The sequence below is a fragment of the Musca autumnalis genome, unplaced genomic scaffold, assembly GCF_047663935.1.
Source record: "Musca autumnalis isolate F117 unplaced genomic scaffold, ASM4766393v1 scaffold_4, whole genome shotgun sequence".
Taxonomy (NCBI): Eukaryota; Metazoa; Arthropoda; class Insecta; order Diptera; family Muscidae; genus Musca; species Musca autumnalis.
In genome coordinates, this window is record NW_027411977.1 from 11,642,801 (window position 1) to 11,668,138 (window position 25,338).

At 34.3% G+C, this 25,338-nt stretch overlaps 1 pseudogene; it reads left to right on the forward strand.

Annotated features, from left to right (window-relative positions):
• LOC141401819 (lachesin-like) overlaps positions 1-25,338 on the forward strand; it is an 88,319-nt pseudogene that overhangs the window by 53,310 nt on the left and 9,671 nt on the right.

Below are 25,338 nucleotides of genomic sequence, written 5' to 3' on the forward strand. Positions count from 1 at the left end.
TTGAAGCAGTCCACGCAGAGTCATGAAAAATGCAGTCCGTTCTTCACATTTTGACAATGTCCGATTTGAATCCATTTCATAAATTTTTCACATTTTAGAAATTTCAAAATTTTGCAAAAAAAAAACTTAAAAAGACAAAGAACATAATTTTTTCTTGTTAATTATAATAACAGCAATATGTTTGCATCCATAAAAAGTAATTTGTATACAAAAAATAATAAAAGTGATTTCGAACTACATCTTTGTTTGTAGCCAAAGAAATAGTTAAATCATATGTTGTTGTGATTTATTCACTACAAAAACTAATGCAAAATGTGTGCTTAAGAAGTAAATTAGACAGTATCCTCACTGCACCATGCCCTTGTAAAAATCATGACTTCTTTCACGTAAAAAGATGTAGTCCGAAATCACTTGCACTCATGATTTAACTACTTCTTTGGCTACAAACATTTTGCTGGGGAATGTTAAAATTTATTTCTTTTAGGTTCTTGTGAAACACATCAAACCAAACTAAAAATATAAGCTTTTTCAAGCACTAAATAATAGTTGAATAAAAAAAATAAATAAATATCTACCTAAGGGTCTGAATAAACTTATTCAAGACAATTCTTTTTTTGTATTGCAAAACACTCGATGTCGCAATTGCCAACAATTTGTTATCCCTTGTAAGAGTGTTGAATCAACTGTATTTCACAATTTTGTTTTTATGATATACTAACATTTACAACTCCTTGAAGCAAACAAAGCTCTATATTGCTTCTTTTATATCCTTTTCAATCAGACAAAGAGCTGGCATTCCTCACAGTTATGGGAAATACGGCCAATATAAATATCTTTGTAGCAAAATTTGTTTCTTGTTTAATGTTCACTTGACAATTTGCATTCCTTGAAAACTATTCTCATACATTTGCTTCTTTCTTTGTGTGGAAACACAATGGCGAACAGAGTTTTTTTACTTTTGTATCTAATGTCTTTCGCAGGTTGCCTGGATACATATTGACAGACAAATGATTTTAACAATACATCGACATGTTTTCTCCAGAATACCACGTACAGCATAACCTACGACAATGCCAACACATGGCTCCTGCATGTAAACCAGGCACACCAGTACGATCTTGGTTCCTACATGTACCAGGTGAATACAAATCCCATGATAAGTCAAGTGGACTATCTGCAGGTAGTGGGTATGTTTCTGTGTACTTTTTGTCATACTTAAGAGGAACAAAATAAGTTGTTCTTTTTTCCCACGTTTTTTTCTTTTTCCATTGTTTGTAGTGCCACCCAATATATTGGACATTGAGAGCTCTCCATCCTCAGTTGCTGTAAGGGAAAACCAAAATATCAACATGACTTATCGGGCAGATGGCTTTCCGGCTCCAAAAATAATATGGCGGCGAGAAGGTGGCGAAGAAATTGCCGTCGAAAAGAAAAATAAAGGTAATTCAAATATAATCCTCGGTACAACGAACAAATAATGAAACGCCATAACGTTATGTCCTTTTGCGTTTTCTTGTTTCTTTTTCGGTGCTCTTGTTGACTGTCCTAAAACAACCCTTTGGACCTAAACAATGACAAAAAAACAAACCCTTTAATCCCTCTTGCAATATGCCACGGATACCATGCTGTATGAATGGATGAATCTATTACACACCAATGCACATATTCATCTAATGCCACTGTCCCAATGACATGGTCTCATCGTCGCAAACAACCATTGCCACCATCACAGATGTGTTTTGTATTGGATCCTTCTTGCTGCGAATAACAAATTCCTCTGCTGCTCTTGCAAACAAAACAATATGCCATCAATTTATATGTTGGAGTTGTTGTTGTGGGGTTCCTGTTCTTCTTCCTTTTGCTTTTTGTTTTGGAAATACTGCAACATCACAAAAAACAAAAACATGAACTTTTGGTCCTGGCAAACTATCATCAATGAATGTCCGGTATAATGTCTTTTTTCTCTGTTTCTTTTTTTGTTGTTTTTTTTTATTTTCTCACGCACCATTCTGATCTTATACTTTGTTTAAACCCAATGCAAATATTTTATTACCAAAATATTGGTAATGCTGCTGCTGCTTCTGTGCACAGTTTTCGTAACGAAATGGGTGCCTATCTGTGCATTGCCACCAACGGTGTACCACCTTCGGTATCAAATCGTATAATACTGGATGTCGAGCGTCAGTAATAGATTAATGACTTTTAACTTGTGGTGGTCATTCATATATCCATTGATGGTGATTTATTCGTTTGCTTGGTTGACATTTACGAGTGAGAAGAGAGAGGGAAAAAAACTGGAAGAGACACCTAAGAGTTTATGTTCATTTATTTGTATGTCTCCCCACCTTCTTGCTATAGATAAATGCTGTATCATTAAATCCGAAGCTTTGAGCAGAACGATATGAATTATTGTCTATGACAATCTTGATATATGGTGAATGATTTCTGGGACATGTTTATGTCTACCTCATTGGCAATGAAATGAAAGTTATAGAAAGTGGAGGCGCCATGTTATATTTGTGAGGTATGTGTCAGTCGGATTTCTGACGCAGTTACTGGCATATATGTTTATTTATGTTTGAAAAATTTGTACTTACATACATATGTATATTCTTGTCGAGCAATGCGGTAAGTATGAACAGACGTCCTCTTATTGTGCATAAAAAGAGTTTTCCATGGAAGCCCATCGGTTCATGGCATATTCAAAAAAGTAGATTAACAACTCAGATAGCATTAACCGATTGTTATGTCCTACACCACTATGTGCAAATGGTATTATAGGTTTGTTTTGGTAAAAATTCATGTACCACCGCGAAATATTCGTCGGAGACCCCCAATGTGGTATACAAATCTTCATGTCTCCACGAGATAAAGCGATTTTGAGATGTGTGTCCGTCCGTCCGTCAGGGCGCAATTATGGACCAATCGTCTCGAAATTTTGTATGGAGGTCGGGTTCATACCAGAATAGATCCCTATTTTTATTGGTGATGATCGTGAAATATATAGCGGGTGAAATGGACCAAAAACATAATATTTATCCAATTTTGTAGCGGCTCTGTAGGTCGCAATAATAGACCGATCAACGCGAATTTTTAAATAAGGTAAGAGTATATGACAAAAAAGAAGCTTGCAATTTGAGATGAGGATCAGATAATATTTAGAGGGTTAAATGGACCACAATTTTTTGTGAAAATTTTTAATATACAGCATATATCGTTATTCCTTGAAGAGACATTCCGGGTAAGCAGGCTATACTTGGAAGAAAAACGCTTGACCTTTCTACTAATGTCAATTGTGTTGGTGTACATGATAAGATAACAGAGTTACATCATAAAATTCCCAGTTATTTGTTTGTAGTGCAATCATAAACACGCTAGAGGTCGCAGTTATGGGTCAAAAATCACGAAATTGTGCACGAGGTAAGAGTTTAGGTAGAAGAAGATGCCTACAATTTTAGATCATGACCTGATATTATTTAGCGGTATATATTTTATTTCCTGGAGGGCATATACCGAGAAAATAGTCCACATATGGAAAAGGAACTACTGACCTATCCATATCATTGAGCGAATATGAATCGGAGTACACTCAGTGCCAGACAACATTGATATGAGAGAAGTCTCTATCGTCCCGTCTGGCATATTTGTCAAACAATTATTATATTATTATACTGTGCAGAGAGAATTTTATGAATGTAGAGGACCAATAGAGAAAAACCATATTTGGGTTTTTGTTTTCTTATATCGGATTTTATGGCTTCATCTAAACATGGTTAAATATCGACTTTTTAAAACAAATCAGGGCTTTATCTATGAAACCAATACGAATATTGCTTTGACATCCAAAGCAAACTTGTAGATAAAAACAAGATGAACATATTTGGAGGAATAATGAACTCGAAAAACTGCATTTGTTGCTTCAGATTTTAAAATATATCTGAAAATTACATTATTTGTATATGTTTCACAGCGTATCTCCAAAACTATTAAATTGTTCTTAATGTTAACTTTTGGGAAAATGTTCGCTGGAATGTTATACACAACTCTTCAGAACATGTTATTTTTATAAAATGCCTCTATCGCATTTTTTGTAGCAATTTTTTTTTTTTTTTTTAATATGTCAACAATGCATTGAAATTCCAAATATGATAATAAACTGAATGTGTGAGCATTGTTTGAAATATGTTTTGTAGAAGGTATGTTTTGAAATACCGCTTAAACAACGTAAAATAAGCATTTTATTGTTTTAGAAAATTCTGAAGAATTGATGTAAACATTATTTCGAAATTTTTTTGAAAGGTTACTTGGTTCAACTTCCAACAGTTTAGTTGCTACGGACCAGAATTCCAGAAATTTTGTAAACTGTTCTATATTTTAACGATTTTGATGCGCATAATTTCAACTACTTTAGAGCTAAAATATTGCTGAAGACTGCAAAGCAAAATTCATTTTAGCTCGGTTTAGATGAGGTCATAAAATTCAAACCCGATCTAACAACACAATACCCAATGATGGTTTTTGTATTCTCAATATGTACTTTCAGAAAATGCCCATTAGAAGTTGTTTGCATTTCCAGTGTTGCACAGTGTTATTAAAGCTTAGTGTGACACGGTGCCAGAATCCAGAAAGTTATTTCTTACAATAAGTTAATATCGACACCTCCAAATAATAGTATGCTAAGTCTAAAAAGTGAGTTTTGCAGGAGAAGCTCTCAAAGTGTGGAAATTTTTTTGAACTTCAGTAATATGCTAAGTCAATATTTGTTTATAACTTCTGTTCGGATTGACCGATCATTACCAAACTTTGACAGAATTTAAGTTAAAGGACGTTCGACACCTCCAAATAATAGTTTGCTAGTTCTGAACAGTGAGTTTTGCAGGACAAGCTCTAAAAGTTTGGAAATTTCTTTGACCTTCAGTAATATGCTAAGTAAATATTTGTTTATAACTTCTGTTCGGATTGTCCGATTATTACCAAAATTTGACAGAATTTAAGTTAAAGGACGTTAAATATAAAAATGTAAAGAACTTGAAAACATGCTAAGTCGACTTAGCATACTATTGTTTGGAGGCGTCGATATGTTCCATAAAGAAATTTTGATTTGTGGAAAGCTAACTCCCAGGGGTAGTGGTGTAGGGTATCACATGGTCAGCCCGTCCGACTATAGCCATGGCTTACTTGTCTCTACTAAAGGATGTAAGTAGATGATGATAAAACCAACTTCTGTTTTACTTATTTATAAATGACTTGCCTCAAACAATAAAGTTTTCAAATATCTTGATGTAAGCCGACTATGTGAAAATATGCCTCAGTTTTGCAGATATGTCATTTAATCAGTTTTTGTAAAATTATCTGAATTAATTTGCTAATTGGTGTAATATTTGCCTTATGGAACTTAATCATTCGAAATGCAAACTTATGAGATTTTAGGAGAAAGAAGTTATTCGATACTTGTTATACGCTCAACGACTATTCTTTGGAAAAAGTTAACACCTTTGTTGATCTTGGAGTTTTGCTGGATTGTAACCTAAATTTTAATGCACACATTTCAGTAACAATAAACAAAGCAAGGATCCTTATGTCACAAACAATTTATACATTACACTTGTTCGCCCTATACTGGAATATTCTTCGATCATGTGCGACCTTATATACAGGGGATCCAAGCTAAAATCGTACAGCTAACTATTGATAATTAATATGATTTAATTGGCTTATATCTCCGACGCAAAAAGAGATATGAAGAAAGTACTTACGCAGCTTCTTAGTCCATACAGTCGACAATTTAAAATAATGAAATAAGAAAATAATCAACCCTGATTGCAGTGTTAAAAAATTAAATTAGCTAAAATACTAAGAATTTTAGCACCAAACGAAAATTGAACAGCAATTATAAAGACAAAGCATTTGTTAATATAACACTGTACAACACAAAAAATAATTTCAAGATAATCCGGCCAGATTATGAAAGAGGACCGAAAAAAAAGAAGACACGTGTATCGACGTTTTTAAAGTCTACGTCGCACAGTGGTTCAGAATCGTTTTTTCCTGGTCAAAATTCTGTAACTTTTGAACGGATAGAGATATATTCATACTTCTTTTTTTGTTAGACAGATAACACAATCAGCTTTCAGACGAATTATAAGCGGTAAAGTTCGGTTTGGTAGTTGCAGAGAAGGTCAAGGTCAAAGTTAAACTTTTGAGTTTTTTAACTATTTTTCATCAAAATATGAGTGTTTTTGTGGTTTTTATATCTTCCTATGTATTAAAGATGGTCAAACACCAACAAATAAACAAAATAATTACCAAAAAATAAAATAAAAAAAAATTCGAAAAAATTTCGAAATTTTTTTTTTTCAAAAATTTATAAAAAAAATTTACAAAAAAAAATTAAATTTTTTCAAAAATTAAAAAAAATCTACTTGAGTTTTAATAAAACTTATATTACTCGTATAAAAACTCATATCCTCAAAAAAGTTGTAATTTGTGTCAAAAAACTGTAAATCATATGGAAACAGTATAGAAAAACACACATTTGTACCCATGTAATTTCAATAAATTGAGAAAAGTGTTAAACGGACGGAACGGGACGGGTACAAAAGCATCTTTCTGTGAAAACGGAACTTTGTTCCATGTTGTTCCACAAAAGTTCTAGTCCACTAAATTTGGAATTTCATAAAATTTATTACCCGAGTAAAAATAAAATAGATCATGTTGTGTAAACGCCACGGTAATTTACTTAAACGATTTTTAAAGACCACAATCTAACCTACCTTACAAAAAAACAGTGAACACAATAACTGTTATAGTTTCAGAGAAATAGCTTCGTCTTTCTCCAGCAATTTGCAAAAATTACGTATTTCCCAAAAATGGGGAAAATGCTCGTCTTTAGTGGCACGCCACGCCCACTCCTTCCAATATTTGGGCCTAATTTTTTGGTTTCCTTAGTTTCAATATGTTTACTATCGGATCCCAATTAGAAATTAAATATCTTTGACAAAACAAAATTTAGATTTTTGGCCAGGAAAATCGATTCCTGAACCATTGTGCGTCGGGAAGTTACCTAAGTAGGCCTGACAAGTTCCGCCCATTTCTACGGGTTTTGAAATATTCGACACCAGATTCCTTGGAATCCTTGCATTTTAGGTATAAAGTGTCTTTGGCAATATTACTGACAACAATGCGGGGTATCTTTTTATGAAAAAAATCAACCTCATGCGAGTCACTAAACAGGTCTTTTTGGCCCCTTTTTTCAAATACTCATTTAAAATGTGATTTTATCAGATCAAAATATTCTACAAAATTATTTGTCATAAAACTTTACTATAGGTCCCCGAATACACCAAAACTCTAATCGTACCGTCAGATTAGAGTTATGGTGTATTCGGTGACCTATAGTAAAGTTTTATGACAAATAATTGTGTAGAATATTTTGATCTGATAAGATCACATTTTAAATGAGTTTTTGAAAAGTAAAATCACGTTTTAGGGTTAATGTTGTACATTATATGAGCTTATTAAGTTTTGTCCCACAAAATTCATTCTAGATAGAAGACGTCAAAGACAAAAATAGTCTCCATCAAATTTCAATATAAGTCGCCAAATATATGCAACTAGCAAAATGCCCGCTACTTCGTATGCGAAAACGGAATAATATACAAATAAACAATATTTAATATGGTGAACACTGAAAATTTGATATTTGAATTGATATTTAATATCAGTACGTATACTTTTTGTTCGAATTTCAAAAAAAGACCTCTACACTTCAACAGTGACCTACATTTTAAATTCCAGTCCATGTTTTATTAGGGTGTTTTGAAAATTTTATCCACATTTTCCAACCGAATTTTGGAATTTGTGATATCAACACGTAGAAACCCTTTAATCAAAAGATGTTACCCTATATAACAGTCAATTTTTGAGACATTTTATTTTAGGCCCTTTTATTCTCAGGGTGTAAAATCTTATTGTAAAACATTAGCCGTATAGATCTATCTTTTCAAAGGGACTTACTATAACGTTCAGAATAAACAACAAAAATAAAAACAATTTTGTTGAAAAGATAGGCTTGATTTTTGATTTCAGTACATTATTTTGAAACCGAATTCGTGTTAACATAAAAAAATAGTACAATATTCAGTACAATTTTTAAAATCCAGGACCTTAGCTTAAATTTTACAGTTTTAGCTCTACTTGTTCACCCAATGCCAATAATATTGCATGTAAAAACCTTTCATACATTTAAGGGAAAATTTTAATAAACATTCTGATCCAATCTCAACAGTGATCCTCATAAAAAAAAATTCATTTATCGATTCACTCAATAGCAGAATTTCAATATTTAGTATTATTTAATACTTCTAGTACACGAAGGAAAAAAACGGCCTTTTTAACATATTTTGCAGCAAACATATATATGTTCTAACATAAAAATATATGTTATAACATAAAATATGTTTGGATCCAAACATATGTTATGTTAGGGACTGTTGCAAAATATAATATGTTTCGATCGAAACATATTTTATGTTTGCATCCAAACACATTATATGTTTGCTGAATTTTTTTCTGCGTGTAAACTTATTGTACGACCACCTCTAACAATGAACCTGACAAATAAATAATAAATCAGAATTCCACATCTATTCCTTAGCCCAATACAAAATTTATTGCAATTTTGTACTTTTATAGCACTAATTAAATAATTCCAGCTTCATTACTACACCCAACGTCAAATTTAACGTCATTTAGTAGATTTCGTATTTATTAACAAATCAGCCATCCCTCAGCCTAAATTCAGAATTTGCAAGCATTTCAAAAAATCCTTATCTAAACACCAAAACAAACGCTCATACAACAATTAGAAATTCCTCCTACATCCCTTCTTGCAACACCAAACTGGTACCAAATTTAGTACTTATAATATGAATAAGTTTCAAAACTATATCCCAACAACGGTTTAGTATTTTTCGTATACATAAATATGAATTTCCAAAACTTCCTCTCTATCTTCACTCTAAACGCCAACTGCTATACTAATACCGAATTTCACAATTTCAGCTCTACCCCGTTACACAATAACAATGTAAACCAAATTTTGTGCCATTTAGTAATTTTCGTACACTTATTGTACGTACATCCACAACCACATCCATATCTCAACCCTACACACCAACAGCGTCTATAATACCAAATTTCCGAATTCCACCTATATTCATTATACTTTTCGTGTGAAAGCAAGAATTTCAATAACTATCCCCAACAGAAATTCCGAATTTCAGGGTTCCACCTCTATCCGTTCACCCAAATCTAAAATGTACCAAATTTAGTACCATTTAGTATTTTTCATATACATAAGTTCCAAGAGTAATCTAAATTCCAAATTTCAGGATTTCGGCTCTCTCCGTTCACCCAAATTCAAATTATACCATATTTAGTACTTTCCGTACCCATAAGTACGAATTTCCAAAACCACCTCAAACCTAAACTCCAACAGCAATCTTAATTTCAAATATTAGGATTCCAGCGCCATCCGTTCACCCAACTCCACATTGTACCAAATTTAGTACTTTTCGTTCCCATAAGTACGAATTTCCAAAACGTCCTTAATCTTACACTTCAACAGTAAGCTTAACTCAAAATTTCAGGATTCCAGCTGTATCCGTTCATCCAAATCTAAATTGTACAAAATTTAGTACCATTTAGTACCTTCCGTACCCATAAGTACGAATTTCCAAAACTACCTCAATCCTCCACTCCATAATTCCAAACTTCAGGATTCCAGCTCTATCTGTTCACCCAAATCCAAACTTAGTACCAAACTTAGTACCATTTAGTACTTTCCGCAACCATAAGTAGTAAAACTATCCCATATCGCAATCCTATACTCCTTCAGTAATCTTAATTCCAAATTTCAGGTTTCTAGTCCTATCCGTTCACCCAAATCCAAATTGTACAAAATTTAGTACCATTCAGTACTTTTCGTAAACATTAGTACTAAAGCTACCCCATATATCAATCGTACACTTCAACAGTTATCTTAATTCCAAATTTCAAGTTTCCAGCTCTACCATTTCACCCCAATCCAAATTGTAAAAAATTTAGAACTTGTCGTACACATAAGTACGAATTTCCAAAACTACCCCCATATCTCAATCCTATACTCCGTCAGTAATATTAATTCCAAATTTCAGGTTTCCAGCTCTATCCTTTCACTTAAATCCAAATTGTACTAAATTTAGTACCATTTAGTACTTTCCGTACCCATAAGTACGAATTTCCAAAACTACTTCAATCCTGAACTCCATAAGTAATCTTAATTATAAATTTCAGGATTCCAGCTCTAACTTTTCACCCAAATCCAATAGTACCAAATTTTGTGCCATTTAGTACTTTCCGTATCCATAAGTACGCATTTCCATAACTACCTCAATCCTGCACTCCATAAGTACTCTTAATTCCAAACTTCAGGATTCCTGCTCTATCTCTTCACCCAAATCCAAATTGTACCAAACTTAGTACTTTCCGTAACCATAAGTACACATTTCCAAAACTACCCCCATATCTCAATCCTATACTCCGTCAGTAATCTTAATTCCAAATTTCAGGTTTCTAGCTCTATCCTTTCATCCAAAACCAATTTGTACTAAATTTAGTACCATTTAGTACTGTTCGTACACACGAGTACGGATTTCGCAAACTATTTCCTTTTATAAACATCACTTCCCAACCTTAATTTCCATACCAAATTCCAAGTTTCTAGCTAAATGCGTTCAAAATATACAATTGGTACTAAATTTAGTACTTTTCGTACACTTGGAGGTTGAATTTCCAAAAACCGTTTAGTACACCTTTCTAACTCTCCATCAGTTACCCTCATTGCAAATTTCAGAGTTCTAGCTCTTCCAGTTTGCCTAATACAAAGGGTACCATATTTAGTACATTTTAGTACTTTTCGTACCCTTCTAGGTCGAATTTCCAAAAACCCAGCCTTATCTCACACCTACACACCGACAGCAACCCACAGTCAAAATTGCAGCGGTTTCGTCTGGGCGATGATCACTAAGCTCTTTTATATATATAGATATGAATTTACAATATATATCAAGAAAATATGTACATACATCAATTTTGTCAACACAACACCCAAATATTTTTTGAATACATTTGTTTTGTTTTTTTTTTTGAGTTGATGCATGAAAGTAACATGAAATTCAGTTCTAGACGAAAGGTGTTAAAAGGAGAAATGTTCTAGACACAATTTCACTGTAAGTCCCAGAACAAACTAGTTACAAAATTAGATATTAAAAGTAGAAATTATTTGTTAAACTTTTAAATTTATTGTTAAACTTTTAAAATACTTCACTTTTTGGGGATTGTGCGAAAAGAAGAAATGTTCCAAATCAAATTTTATTATGAGATATATAGGGAAAATATTGATAACCCAGATCGGACTTTGAAAAATTACGTATTTTAGTCCTATAAACTAAAATAAAGTCATCAGGATAAGTCATAGGTTCCTGATATTGTATGTGAAAATGTGGGGATTGTCTACGGCTATTGTCCAGTGAATATATCTAACATATGAGTCTTAACATGCATGATATTGGCATGGTCCTAAATACTATAATGATGGCAGCTACTCTTGCTCTGATAAAATTGACTAAATTTTTTTTAATACAATTCCACAGCCACTGCCAGTTGTTAAAAGAACGATTGCTTGACTTTGTTATTTTTTAGATTTTTCGAACTGATTTATTGCCTTCTTAAAATTCTCACTTATTGTGTAAGTTATAGTGTAAACCTACAGATAATTTAATTTTTCTTTAATAGGTTAACCCCGGTCGTGCAGACCAAAAAAACAAATCTTGATTTTTTCCAAGAAAATCTTTTTTGGTAGATCTTGTTAAAAATACATATTTTCTACGCAGCACAGCTTCTAAAACGCGTTTTGCGGTGCTCACTCTAACACGAAAACGAACCGATCATTACACACATGATTTTCGTATTATATCTAAATTGAACACCGACTTCAACAATGCTATTTTGAGAAAAACACGTTTAAAGTTTTTATGTTATGTATAAAACCTTCCAACGCTCATGTATCAGTTAATTTTGTTCCCATCAAATGTTTCCTAGCAAAATGTTCGATGCCAAAGATGCCAGTCAATCATGGGTGCAAGTGATCTAGCATGTCATCTTTTTAGCATCTTCATCGATGAATTTTATATGAGCGTGGACCCCAAAAGATGCTATTCATTTTTGGATACAAAGCATGTCATTTAAACCAATGCTTTGGCATGTCATTTTCACCAATGCTTTGGCATGTCATTTTCACCAACCCTTTGCAATGACATTATCATTACGACAAGAGTTTTAACAACGTTTGTTGTGATTTCGAGTCTCCGACAACATCAAGCCTATTGTAGGTAATTAATCTTATATATTTAGAAAAATGTGTATAAATAAAAACAAAAAATTCATCTCTATTGGATCGATGGAACGGGTTTAAATGCTGATGAAAAGATTGGATCTTTCACGACTTCCTTTGCATCGGTTCAAATGCTGATGTAAAGATCAGATCTTTCACCACTTCCTTTGCATTGGTTCAAATGCTAATGAAAAGATCGGATCTTTCAACACTTCGTTTGAACCAATGCAAAAGATGCCATGAAATTACGTCATAGCATGGAACCCCTTCCTTCAAATTTTGCTGGGTTACCATCTTCAAAGTGACAAGTGTAAAGGAAACATGTAAAAATGGTATTTAATGTATTTATTTCTCATACAACTGTTTCATTTAACCCCCAGAATTTCCGGTTCACGGTAGCACTTCACGTAAATAGCACTTCAAAAAGTTGGTTTGGTAAAATGTGACGTTATGTCAAGTCCATGTGAAGAAAACTGCCAAAAACATGAAAAAAATAACCCATGAACACATCAGCAACTTTTTTCAATTATAAAAATTGGCCATAACTTCTAGACTACAACAGATATCTGACTAAAGTCATGCATGACACCGACAAAATGTGAAAATACCGAAAGTCGGGATTTATCGTTATATGGGGTCTTTATCAAAACATAGACAAATTTCGACGATTTTGTTGGCAAAGTTTCATGATCATAGAGCACCTCAAATGTCAAATTACAGCTAGTTCGGTAAAAAAATTTAACTAAAATCCTCAAAATACCGAAGACCGGTATTAAAACATGGATCTATATAATAAATTTTTGTTGGAGAAGTGCTGTGACCACTAAGAACCTCAAATGTCATGACAACACATTACAGAAATCTCGGTTCAAAAATTTGACAAAAGGGATGCACAAGGAGAATCGGACACATTTTCTCTTAAATATTTCAAACTGTATTTTGTTGGCTTTTCTTATCTTTTTTTGTGCTTTAAAACTTCAATTGTATTCTAAAATATTAAAAATTGCATATTGTTTAAAAATATTTACAATACAAATTGTATATTTGCAATTGTAGTTGTGCCAACTATGGCTGCGATTAAGAGTAATCGACGCAAGAGTACTCTTTTGTGCGTCCTAGGTATATTGCTACAGCCTGTATGAGGTTATCTCTGACGATTTTGTGGATGTTTTTCGCATCACTCACTATCGAGTTCATCCCGCATAGCTTGCTTCCATTTTTAAACGAGCCATGCGTTTTTCGTCGTCTTCTCCATTTTGACCGTGCTTGTTGTTTCTTTTTAAAAAGAAGCTCGTTGTGGCGATTACAACTCTACGTCACCGTAGAAGGAAGTTCTATTTCATACTAGCTGAACCCGGTGCGCTTTGCTGCCCCGACTACGATAAAATATAATGGAATGCCATAATTACATTAACGTTTTTAATATTTTAACGAATAAATATAGGAGATATGAAGGCGTTATATACCTATTCAGGGTTGTTATGGAGCAACTATGGTACTTTTGTATGTTTCAGGAGGTAACACTCCTCCGAAAGCATTTCTGCCTATAAGTATTACAAATGATTTAGATATATCATCATAAAACATATATCTTAAGAAGTCTCTCGAAGATATGATACTTAATACCTGTAGCCTTGGTCAATTCCTTCCAAACTATAAGTACTGCTGTAAATAATGATGACTTCTACTGACCGCTAAGTCTTCAAATTTTCATTGAAATTGAACATACGTAACAAAAACATGAAATCGACCGAAAATATATATGGGAACTATATTCCTATATGAACCGATCTCGACATAATTTGTCAAATTTATTTTTAGACCAAATCCCGTCTCACATTCCAAATTTCATTGAATTTGAATATACATAGCGTGTTTTGTGCATAAAATACAGGAAATCGTCCGAAAAAAATATATGAGAGCTATATGCAAATCTTAACCGATTTGAATATAATTTCGCACATTTATGTCTAGACCAAATTCCGTTACACATTCCAAATTTCAGCGAATTTGGACATATATTGCGCGTTTGGTTCATCAAATACGGGAAATCGTCCGAAAATATATGTATACAGAAAATCAGCCGAAAATATATATGGGAGCTATATTCAAATCTGAACCGATAGAGTGTCCAAATCTGAACCGGCCTCGATATAATTTATTTTTGGAACAAATTCCGTCAGACATCTCAAATTTCAGCGACATTGGACACATATGGCGTGTTTGAAGCATCAGATATAGAAAATCGGCCGAAAATACATGTAGGAGCAATATCCAAATCTGAACCGATTTCGATATGATTTGGCACATTTATGTCTAGACCAAATTCCGTTACGCATTCCAAATTTCACCAAAATTGGACATATATAGCGACTTTGGTGCATAAAATACAGGAAATCGGCCGAAAATATATAAGAAGCTGTATCCAAATCTGAACCGATTTCGATATATTTTGGAACATTTATTTATAGGCCAAATTCCGTCACACATTCCAAATTTTATTGAAATCGGGCACATATAACGTGTTTGGTGCATCAAATACCTCAAATCGGTCAAAACTATATATGGGAGCTATATCCAAATATGAACCGATTTCGATATATTTTGGCACATTTATTTATAGTTCAAATTTCGTCACACTTTATAAATTTCATTGAAATCGGACATATATAGCGTTTTTGATGCATCAAATACTGAACCGATTTTGATATATTTTGGCACATTTAGTGATAGGCCGAATTCCGTCACACATTCCAAATTTCATTGGAATCGGGCATATATAGCGTGTTTAGTACATCAAATACTTAAAATCATACGAAAATCCATATGGGAGTTATATCCAAAACTGAACCGATTTCGATATATTTTGGCGCATTTAGTTATAGGCCAATTCTATCACACATTCCAAATGTCGTTGAAATCGGACATATATAGCGTGTTTGGTACATCAAATACTTGAAATCGGATGAAAATATATATGGGAGCTATATCCAAATCGGAACCGATTTCGATATAGTTTGGTACATTTAGTTATAGGCCAAATTCCATCACACATTCCAAATTTCATTAGAATCGGACATATGTAGCGTGTTTGGTACATCAAATACTTGAAATCGGACGAAAATATATATGGGAGCTATATCCAAATCTGAACCGATTTCGATATAGTTTGGTTCATTTACATATAGGCCAAATTCCGTCACAAATTCCAAATTTCATTAGAATCGGACATATGTAGCGTGTTTGGTACATCAAATACTTGAAATCGGACAAAAATATATATGGGAGCTATATCAAAATCTGAACCGATTTCGATATAGTTTGGTACATTTACTTATAGGCCAAATTCCGTCACACATTCCAAATTTCATTAGAATCGGACATATGTAGCGTGTTTGGTACATCAAATACTTGAAATCGGACGAAAATATATATGGGATCTATATCCAAATCTGAACCGATTTCGATATAGTTTGGTACATTTTGTTATAAGCCACGTTCCGTCACGCATTCCAAATTTCATGGAAATCGGACATATATAGCGTGTTTGGTACATCAAATACTTGAAATCGGACGAAAATATATATGGGAGCTATATCCAAATCTGGGCCGATTTCGATATATTTTGGCACATTTATTGTTAGGCTAAAATCCATCACACATTTTAAATTTGGAGTCTGTATTTGTAACCGTTCTATAGATATTTGCATACAAAGTTTAAAATTTTTGGAGGTACCTCCGATTCTGATGCTATATCTCCGGATCAGAGCGGAATTTCGAAACTTTTTATGGCCTATGTTACTTTCAGGCGATGTAGTAATATACCCTGAAAATTTCAGCAAGATCGGTTCAGCGGTTTTTGAGTCTATAAATTTCAAACAAACAAACAAACAAACAAACAAACATACAAACATTTTTCTATTTTATATATATAGATTGATCTAGTTCAAATTTATTTTTCTGGTAGTCTATGTTTAGCAATATGTGATTTAATGGGTTTCGATTAATATTTATAAATACATTTGTATCGTAACATGTTATTACTGTTCTGTTTCAGAACGTGCAAGAGCCTACTTTTTTGACATTTTTTCCTTTATAAATTCAAAAATAGCAGATTCTTGCAGGTCTGGGAGTGAGAAACTATTTAACATAATACCATAATATAATCTATATATATAAAATAGAAAAATGTTTGTATGTTTGTTTGTTTGTTTGTTTGTTTGAAATTTATAGACTCAAAAACCGCTGAACCGATCTTGCTGAAATTTTCAGGGTATATTACTACATCGCCTGAAAGTAACATAGGCCATAAAAAGTTTCGAAATTCCGCTCTGATCCGGAGATATAGCATCAGAATCGGAGGTACCTCCAAAAATTTTAAACTTTGTATGCAAATATCTATAGAACGGTTACAAATACAGACTCCAAATTTAAAATGTGTGATGGATTTTAGCCTAACAATAAATGTGCCAAAATATATCGAAATCGGCCCAGATTTGGATATAGCTCCCATATATATTTTCGTCCGATTTCAAGTATTTGATGTACCAAACACGCTATATATGTCCGATTTCCATGAAATTTGGAATGCGTGACGGAACGTGGCTTATAACAAAATGTACCAAACTATATCGAAATCGGTTCAGATTTGGATATAGATCCCATATATATTTTCGTCCGATTTCAAGTATTTGATGTACCAAACACGCTACATATGTCCGATTCTAATGAAATTTGGAATGTGTGACGGAATTTGGCCTATAAGTAAATGTACCAAACTATATCGAAATCGGTTCAGATTTTGATATAGCTCCCATATATATTTTTGTCCGATTTCAAGTATTTGATGTACCAAACACGCTACATATGTCCGATTCTAATGAAATTTGGAATTTGTGACGGAATTTGGCCTATATGTAAATGAACCAAACTATATCGAAATCGGTTCAGATTTGGATATAGCTCCCATATATATTTTCGTCCGATTTCAAGTATTTGATGTACCAAACACGCTACATATGTCCGATTCTAATGAAATTTGGAATGTGTGATGGAATTTGGCCTATAACTAAATGTACCAAACTATATCGAAATCGGTTCCGATTTGGATATAGCTCCCATATATATTTTCATCCGATTTCAAGTATTTGATGTACCAAACACGCTATATATGTCCGATTTCAACGACATTTGGAATGTGTGATAGAATTGGCCTATAACTAAATGCGCCAAAATATATCGAAATCGGTTCAGTTTTGGATATAACTCCCATATGGATTTTCGTATGATTTTAAGTATTTGATGTACTAAACACGCTATATATGCCCGATTCCAATGAAATTTGGAATGTGTGACGGAATTCGGCCTATCACTAAATGTGCCAAAATATATCAAAATCGGTTCAGTATTTGATGCATCAAAAACGCTATATATGTCCGATTTCAATGAAATTTATAAAGTGTGACGAAATTTGAACTATAAATAAATGTGCCAAAATATATCGAAATCGGTTCATATTTGGATATAGCTCCCATATATAGTTTTGACCGATTTGAGGTATTTGATGCACCAAACACGTTATATGTGCCCGATTTCAATAAAATTTGGAATGTGTGACGGAATTTGGCCTATAAATAAATGTTCCAAAATATATCGAAATCGGTTCAGATTTGGATACAGCTTCTTATATATTTTCGGCCGATTTCCTGTATTTTATGCACCAAAGTCGCTATATATGTCCAATTTTGGTGAAATTTGGAATGCGTAACGGAATTTGGTCTAGACATAAATGTGCCAAATCATATCGAAATCGGTTCAGATTTGGATATTGCTCCTACATGTATTTTCGGCCGATTTTCTATATCTGATGCTTCAAACACGCCATATGTGTCCAATGTCGCTGAAATTTGAGATGTCTGACGGAATTTGTTCCAAAAATAAATTATATCGAGGCCGGTTCAGATTTGGACACTCTATCGGTTCAGATTTGAATATAGCTCCCATATATATTTTCGGCTGATTTTCTGTATACATATATTTTCGGACGATTTCCCGTATTTGATGAACCAAACGCGCAATATATGTCCAAATTCGCTGAAATTTGGAATGTGTAACGGAATTTGGTCTAGACATAAATGTGCGAAATTATATTCAAATCGGTTAAGATTTGCATATAGCTCTCATATATTTTTTTCGGACGATTTCCTGTATTTTATGCACAAAACACGCTATGTATATTCAAATTCAATGAAATTTGGAATGTGAGACGGGATTTGGTCTAAAAATAAATTTGACAAATTATGTCGAGATCGGTTCATATAGGAATATAGTTCCCATATATATTTTCGGTCGATTTCATGTTTTTGTTACGTATGTTCAATTTCAATGAAAATTTGAAGACTTAGCGGTCAGTAGAAGTCATCATTATTTACAGCAGTACTTATAGTTTGGAAGGAATTGACCAAGGCTACAGGTATTAAGTATCATATCTTCGAGAGACTTCTTAAGATATATGTTTTATGATGATATATCTAAATCATTTGTAATACTTATAGGCAGAAATGCTTTCGGAGGAGTGTTACCTCCTGAAACATACAAAAGTACCATAGTTGCTCCATAACAACCCTGAATAGGTATATAACGCCTTCATATCTCCTATATTTATTCGTTAAAATATTAAAAACGTTAATGTAATTATGGCATTCCATTATATTTTATCGTAGTCGGGGCAGCAAAGCGCACCGGGTTCAGCTAGTACCATAATATAATAAATCAGACATAAGTCGTTGGCTGTTTAGTGGCAGCAAAATCTGTTTTTTCGAAGTGTTGGCCAAATAATAATAATTTGATACTCTTTTTAGTATTAGAAAAGGATTTTTATACCCTCAGCATTTATGCTAGGAGGGTATATACACTTTCATACGGGCAAAATGGGCCTCATCGGAATAATGGTTTTAGACCCCAAGTATGTTTGGACAAAATGTGTTTTAGACAATTTGGAGTCAATTGAGCAATGTCCGTCCGTCTGTATGTCTGTCTGGCTGGCTGGAGCACACGATAACTCTCGAACGGATCAACCGCTTCGGTCCAAAATTTTGCTTTCGCAATATTTCGTCGAAACTTAGTTTAAGTTCAAAGATGGGTTATAACGGTCCACTCCTTCCGGTACCTCCCCCACAAAAGTTTGAAAATGTTCGGAAATTTGTGTGCCCGATTATTCTTGAAGGTTGTGACCAATTTGGTCCATAATGTGCACATCGTTAAATTTCTACTAGACTTAGATGAGGTTCCCATATGGACTCAATCGGTTCACTCCTTCGGGTACCTCCCACACAAAATATCGGAGAAGTTCAGTTTAGGACCTGCTCTTGAATCGCTTCGTTTTTTGTTGTAGCAACTTGTATTCACTTCCCCCATACGGCGCTACAAGTTTCATCAGCGACAGGCCCATACTTCCTGAGAAAATAGCGTGAAAGGTACAAAAAATCCCTGTGACGCCGTTTGTAGTTGTTGAAGCTCAAGATAACTCTCGAAAGGATCTGCCGATTCGTTCCATAATTTGGCCTTCGTAATATTTTGTGAAAATATAGCTTAAGTTTAAATATAAGCCATATCGGCCCACTCCTTTAGGTACCTCCCCCACAAAAGTTCAAAAATGTTCGTAAAAATTGTGCGCACTAAACTCTTGAAGGGAGTGACCGATTTGGTCTATACTTTACAAATCGCAATATATCTACCAGATATAGATCATGTGCGAATATGGACTGTATTTTTCCACTCCTTCGGATACCTCCCACACAAAATTTCGGATAAATTCACTTTAATACCTGCTCTCGTATCTCTTTAATTTTTGTTGAAGCAACTTGCATTCGCTGTCTCCATACTTATTTAGAAAACAGCCCGAAAAGTGTAAAATATCGCTATGGCACCATATGTAGTGGCTGGAGCACATGACAACTCTCGAAGCTTTGAGCTTTTATCCTAGTCCATACTTTTGTAGGGAAGTTCATACGCCCAAAATTTTGAAACCCCCCTAAATACATACGTTTTTTCGAGAAAAAAGTATTTTAATTCACACAGGCTGAGGATATATCTCTGTCGGCAAAGCCGACTGATACTTTTGTACTTGTTTTTGTGAATTTTGTTTTTAGTTTATGGTTTTTTTTTTTTAACACAGTGAATATAAAAGTATTTGAAAAATGTATATGTGAATTATATTAAAATTACATAAAAGTAATCATTTTCATGTATAGGCAAAAACAACTGCGAAACATTCCAAAACGCTCTTCATTTTAGATCTGTCGTAAAACCTCAACAGGTGGTATGCTGGGGTTGTTGAAATTGTTTTGTAAATGCCAAATTGTCAGTTATTTTCCAAGATAATAGAGCAGTTTGTGCAGAACATCGAACTGTGACAAAACTCTTGGATTAGAACAAAAGTCACGTACACAAAATTTTAACAAACAATTTGCACTTCATTCATTTCAAGGTGGTGTTTGTGGCTAAAACAAAAGTAATGTTAAAAAACAGAGCGGAAAATCAACGTAAAATTTATGCTTAAAGTTCATTTTTTATTAAAATTAAAAAAAAAAACTGGTTTGTAATTCAATACACGTTGTTTCTGTTTTCTTTTTAGACACCACAAATATTATTAGATTCCTTGTAAATTGTTCTTCGTTCAAACAAAAGCCATTTTAAGCTGCGCACGTAAATTTTGAAAGTTTTTATTTATTTTCCGTGAAATTAAAAACAACAAGATGTTTTATAGGGCTTCAGCATTTCTCGCCAACCCCTTTTTCTCTTTTAACTCTCACACTCACTCACTCACTTTACCAGAACACTAGACAAGATGTTTTAAATGTTTTCTTTTGTTATTGCTCCTTACTTTACCATCATCATCAATGGCTCGGCTTAACTCACCTTTGGCAATAATAGTTTCACAAATGATTTGGGTTCCCAATCAACTTGTTGGAGCTCCTGCTGGCACTGATGTTACCATTGATTGTCATACGGAAGCACAATCCAAGTAAGTTGACATTTATTAACTCTATTGTGTTTTCTTCTCCCACAGCCACTTGGAGGAGCAAAATGTCTCAACAAGCAGCAACAGATGAAGTAGAAAGGAGAATGCTTTTAATTATTAAACAATTTTGTATGATTTTTTTCTTTCTTCTTTCATAAAAACTTTTCATGCTATTTCTATTTATATATATTGCTATTGGGTCTACAATTCAGTGATAAAACAGACTATACGGAAAATTCCTACAGGTAAATCACAAACATTTCTATTTACCGTTGAAAAGTGTATGATGGGAATTTATGGCATATGTGCTCGTGACAGACATATAGACCTCCATACACATAATACATATACGAAGACAAATATTAAATATGTCTTAAGTCAACTATACATTCTTATACGCTCACATACACATAGACACACATTAGTTGCTAATATTCTCCCATGTATTTTAAACTAATAAACAAAAGTCATTTTATCAAAAGTTAGCAAAACTTGCCCCATGAGTTTGAAGTTGATGCATGAAGTAGATGCTCGAGTTCTACATAGAGTGGTTACTTGAATTACGGCCGACAAGATTAAAACTGTCTTTTATAGCCGATAGCCTTAGATACTAGTGTTATTTTTATATAATTTTATTGTAATTTGTTATTATAATAAAAATTTGAAATAAATAAATAAAAGTGTCATTTATACTGGTTTTATTGAGGGGAAAATCTCAGGTCTTGGTAAGCAATCTTAATCAATATTTACTCTGCGAAAAATGGTCCCACGGCTCTCGGGAAAACGCGTTAATTGTCTTGAAATCTTATAGTAATGGATCCGAAACAGTGCAGTGACATATGTATTGTGTATAATGTATAATGACAGAATATTTTTTAATGATCTAAATTCTTTAACTTTCGAATGAACATGTATTTTTATAATTCTTTGTTAGACAGAAGGTTATTTTTACCAGGAGTTTATCATGCCTATAGCTTCAACAAATTTACCTAAATTTTGGTCTACCTTAGTTTTGATATGTATTTTACTATCGAATCTAATCAATGTTGTAGATATTGGTGATGACCTTGGAATGGTTGTTTTCATATGTAAAATCGTATTCTATATTATTATTCGGCGAATCTTCGTCCGGGACTTAAGACTTCTACCCGACAATAGGTACAATCCACGGCGGGTTGTTTTTCGACACCGGATTGACTCAGATCCACAAAACATCCGTGTTTCGACCAGTGCCTGTCACCGCATTGTACATAAGTTTTCCTGTATTGGGAACACTTTGTCCTGGAATCCCTAATGCGGATTCTTTCAGAGGAAATCCCAGAACAAACATGGATGTGCTTGGTTCGTGACATCCGTATATACACTCTAGCTTCAGTGAGATGCAATAGATGTCGGGAATTTGTACATCCCAGAAGCTGCTTTGGCCTCGTCCATACTACCTTTGGTGCATTCCGCGTAACACAGCCCCCAGTGAGTCATCAATGTTATCAGAATACGATAATCCACTGCAGTCCCCACACTGGCAACAGATAACATCGGACATTGATATTCCAATTCCTAAAAATTCAAACTTTTTGTAAATAATTGCAATTGGCTCCAAGATAAAATCGTGAAAATAGTGGACTTTATAAGTTGGGAGATAGTCATGATCCCGACGGTACAGGAACCCTAACGTAACAACAACTGTAGCATACAGAATTTTGATATCTCAAATCTGCAAGAGAAGGTGGGGGGACTAGCTTTCCTGTTGTACAAATTACGCTTGTGCCTGGCTCTAATTTACATTGAACGTAGGAGGGTAGCAATGATGTGTGGAATTGAAGAGGTAAAATTGCTTTACGTATTTATCCCTCCAATAAACATCTGTACTCTAGGTTACAAGCCTTACATTATCCCGCTTTTGGGTAATGACAAGAGGGTTATAGCGTGGGCTGAGCAAAATTGATAGCTGTACGTTTTGCACATTCCATAAGAACGCTCCTACGATAATTAGCAGAGAGCGTCACAGTTCGTCAGACATATCCATGGTGTCACCTGGTCTGACAAATGTCGTAACTTGGCAAGCCATCGTTTCTCTTGGATCAGACCATCTCCCCATAATTGTCTCTATCAGCAGAGCGCCCGATTTCATCACCTCTGAACGCCGAACTTTCATCAATCATTGGAAAGATAATTGGAAAGATAATCACCATTTCAGAGAACTGCAATTTTCTGATTATCGGGTAGCAGAAGAGACTTTCCGGCACATCAACACTGATATAGTGGTATACCTGACGACCTAACACCCCGGATGAGACCAATTTTCAGAGGAGAGGCAGCGGGAATAGCAAATGTGTTACCTTGAGTGTTATCTTTATCACCAAATGCTGAATAGGACCTCCTCACCCGGATATGTCGGAAGGTACTTTTACAAGAGAGAAGTCGTAGATAAGCCCATCAATCAGGTTTGAATATCATTCACAAAGATGCAGTCGCAGATACCATACCAATAATCATGTTTATGTGGTCGTCGGATTATGTCCTCCCTCTTCCAAAGCTAAGGAACTTCAGCTGTCACTATATACCAGAGCAGTTTTGGCTCAACTACGTTTGGGATGAAGCAGCTGTCTAAATTCCTATAGGACAAGGATTGATGAAATCGTACAATATATCTGTTCAGCATGCAGTACAGACCAGAGCGAGACACTGCACCTTTTCAACTGCCTCGAAAAACCTACACAACTAACTCAATTAGCTCTAAACAGCTCGAAAAAGCCCCATCCTAGACCTGGAGATGGAGCAAAAGCCAGATTAATAAAAACTAACATAAAATAAGTAATGAAGTATCAGTCGTCTATTTACAATATCGAATCGAATACCGGCTACGCAACCAAAATCCTTTTCCCCGATAAGTATGCATTAGAGGTTTTCAGATTTTGTGGCCTTTTTTGGACAGATCCACATGGAAAAGCATAGGTATAAATTTTGAAAGGATCTTCGAACAGACTCTGAACAGAACTTAAAAAACATGGATGGGTACCGTCTTCTTCTCCTTAGACCGATATGGGCCATTTTCGAAGGTAAACTAAGTTTAAAGATAATTTCAAGATAGGCGTGCGTACCATTTTAGTGAATTTTGTTAGACTTTTGAGGGGGATTTACCGGAATGGGTGGACCGATACAGCCCTTCTTTGACCTTAAACTAAATTGGACAAAATTTTGGGGAGGCCAAATTTTGGATCGAATCAGCTGATTCGTCTGGAGTTATGGCCGGAGCAACTACACATGGCGCTCTACGGCTTTCGGACATTTTTTCAGGAAATATGAACTTGCCCCTGAAAAAATCTTGTACCGTCATAATGAGGGCAGCGAATACAAAGCGATTCGAGAGGAGGTCTTAAACTGAACTTATCCGAAATTTTGTATCGGAGGTACCCGAAGGTACCCGATAAAGTCCATATTGGAATCTCATCTATGTCTGGTAGAAATTTCACGATGTGCAAAATATGAACCAAATCGGCTTCTCCTTTCAAGAGCAATCGTGCGGCGCACAGTTTTTCCGAACATTTTTGAACTTCTGTGGGGGAGGTACCCAAGGGAGTGGACCGATATGACCCATCTTCGAACTTAAAGTAAGTTTGCACAAAATATTACGAAAGCCAAATTTTGGACCAAATCAGTTAATCCGTTCGAGAGTTATCGTGCGCTCCATCCAGCCAGACAGACGTACATTGCTAAATCGACTCCAAATTGTCTGAAACGGATTTCGCTCAAACATACTTGGGATCTAAAACCATTATTTCAATGAGGCACATTTTGCCCGTATGAAAGTGTATATACCCTCGTTAGCATAAATGCTGAGGGTATAAACATTTCTTATGTTCTTACAACAACACGTACAGAA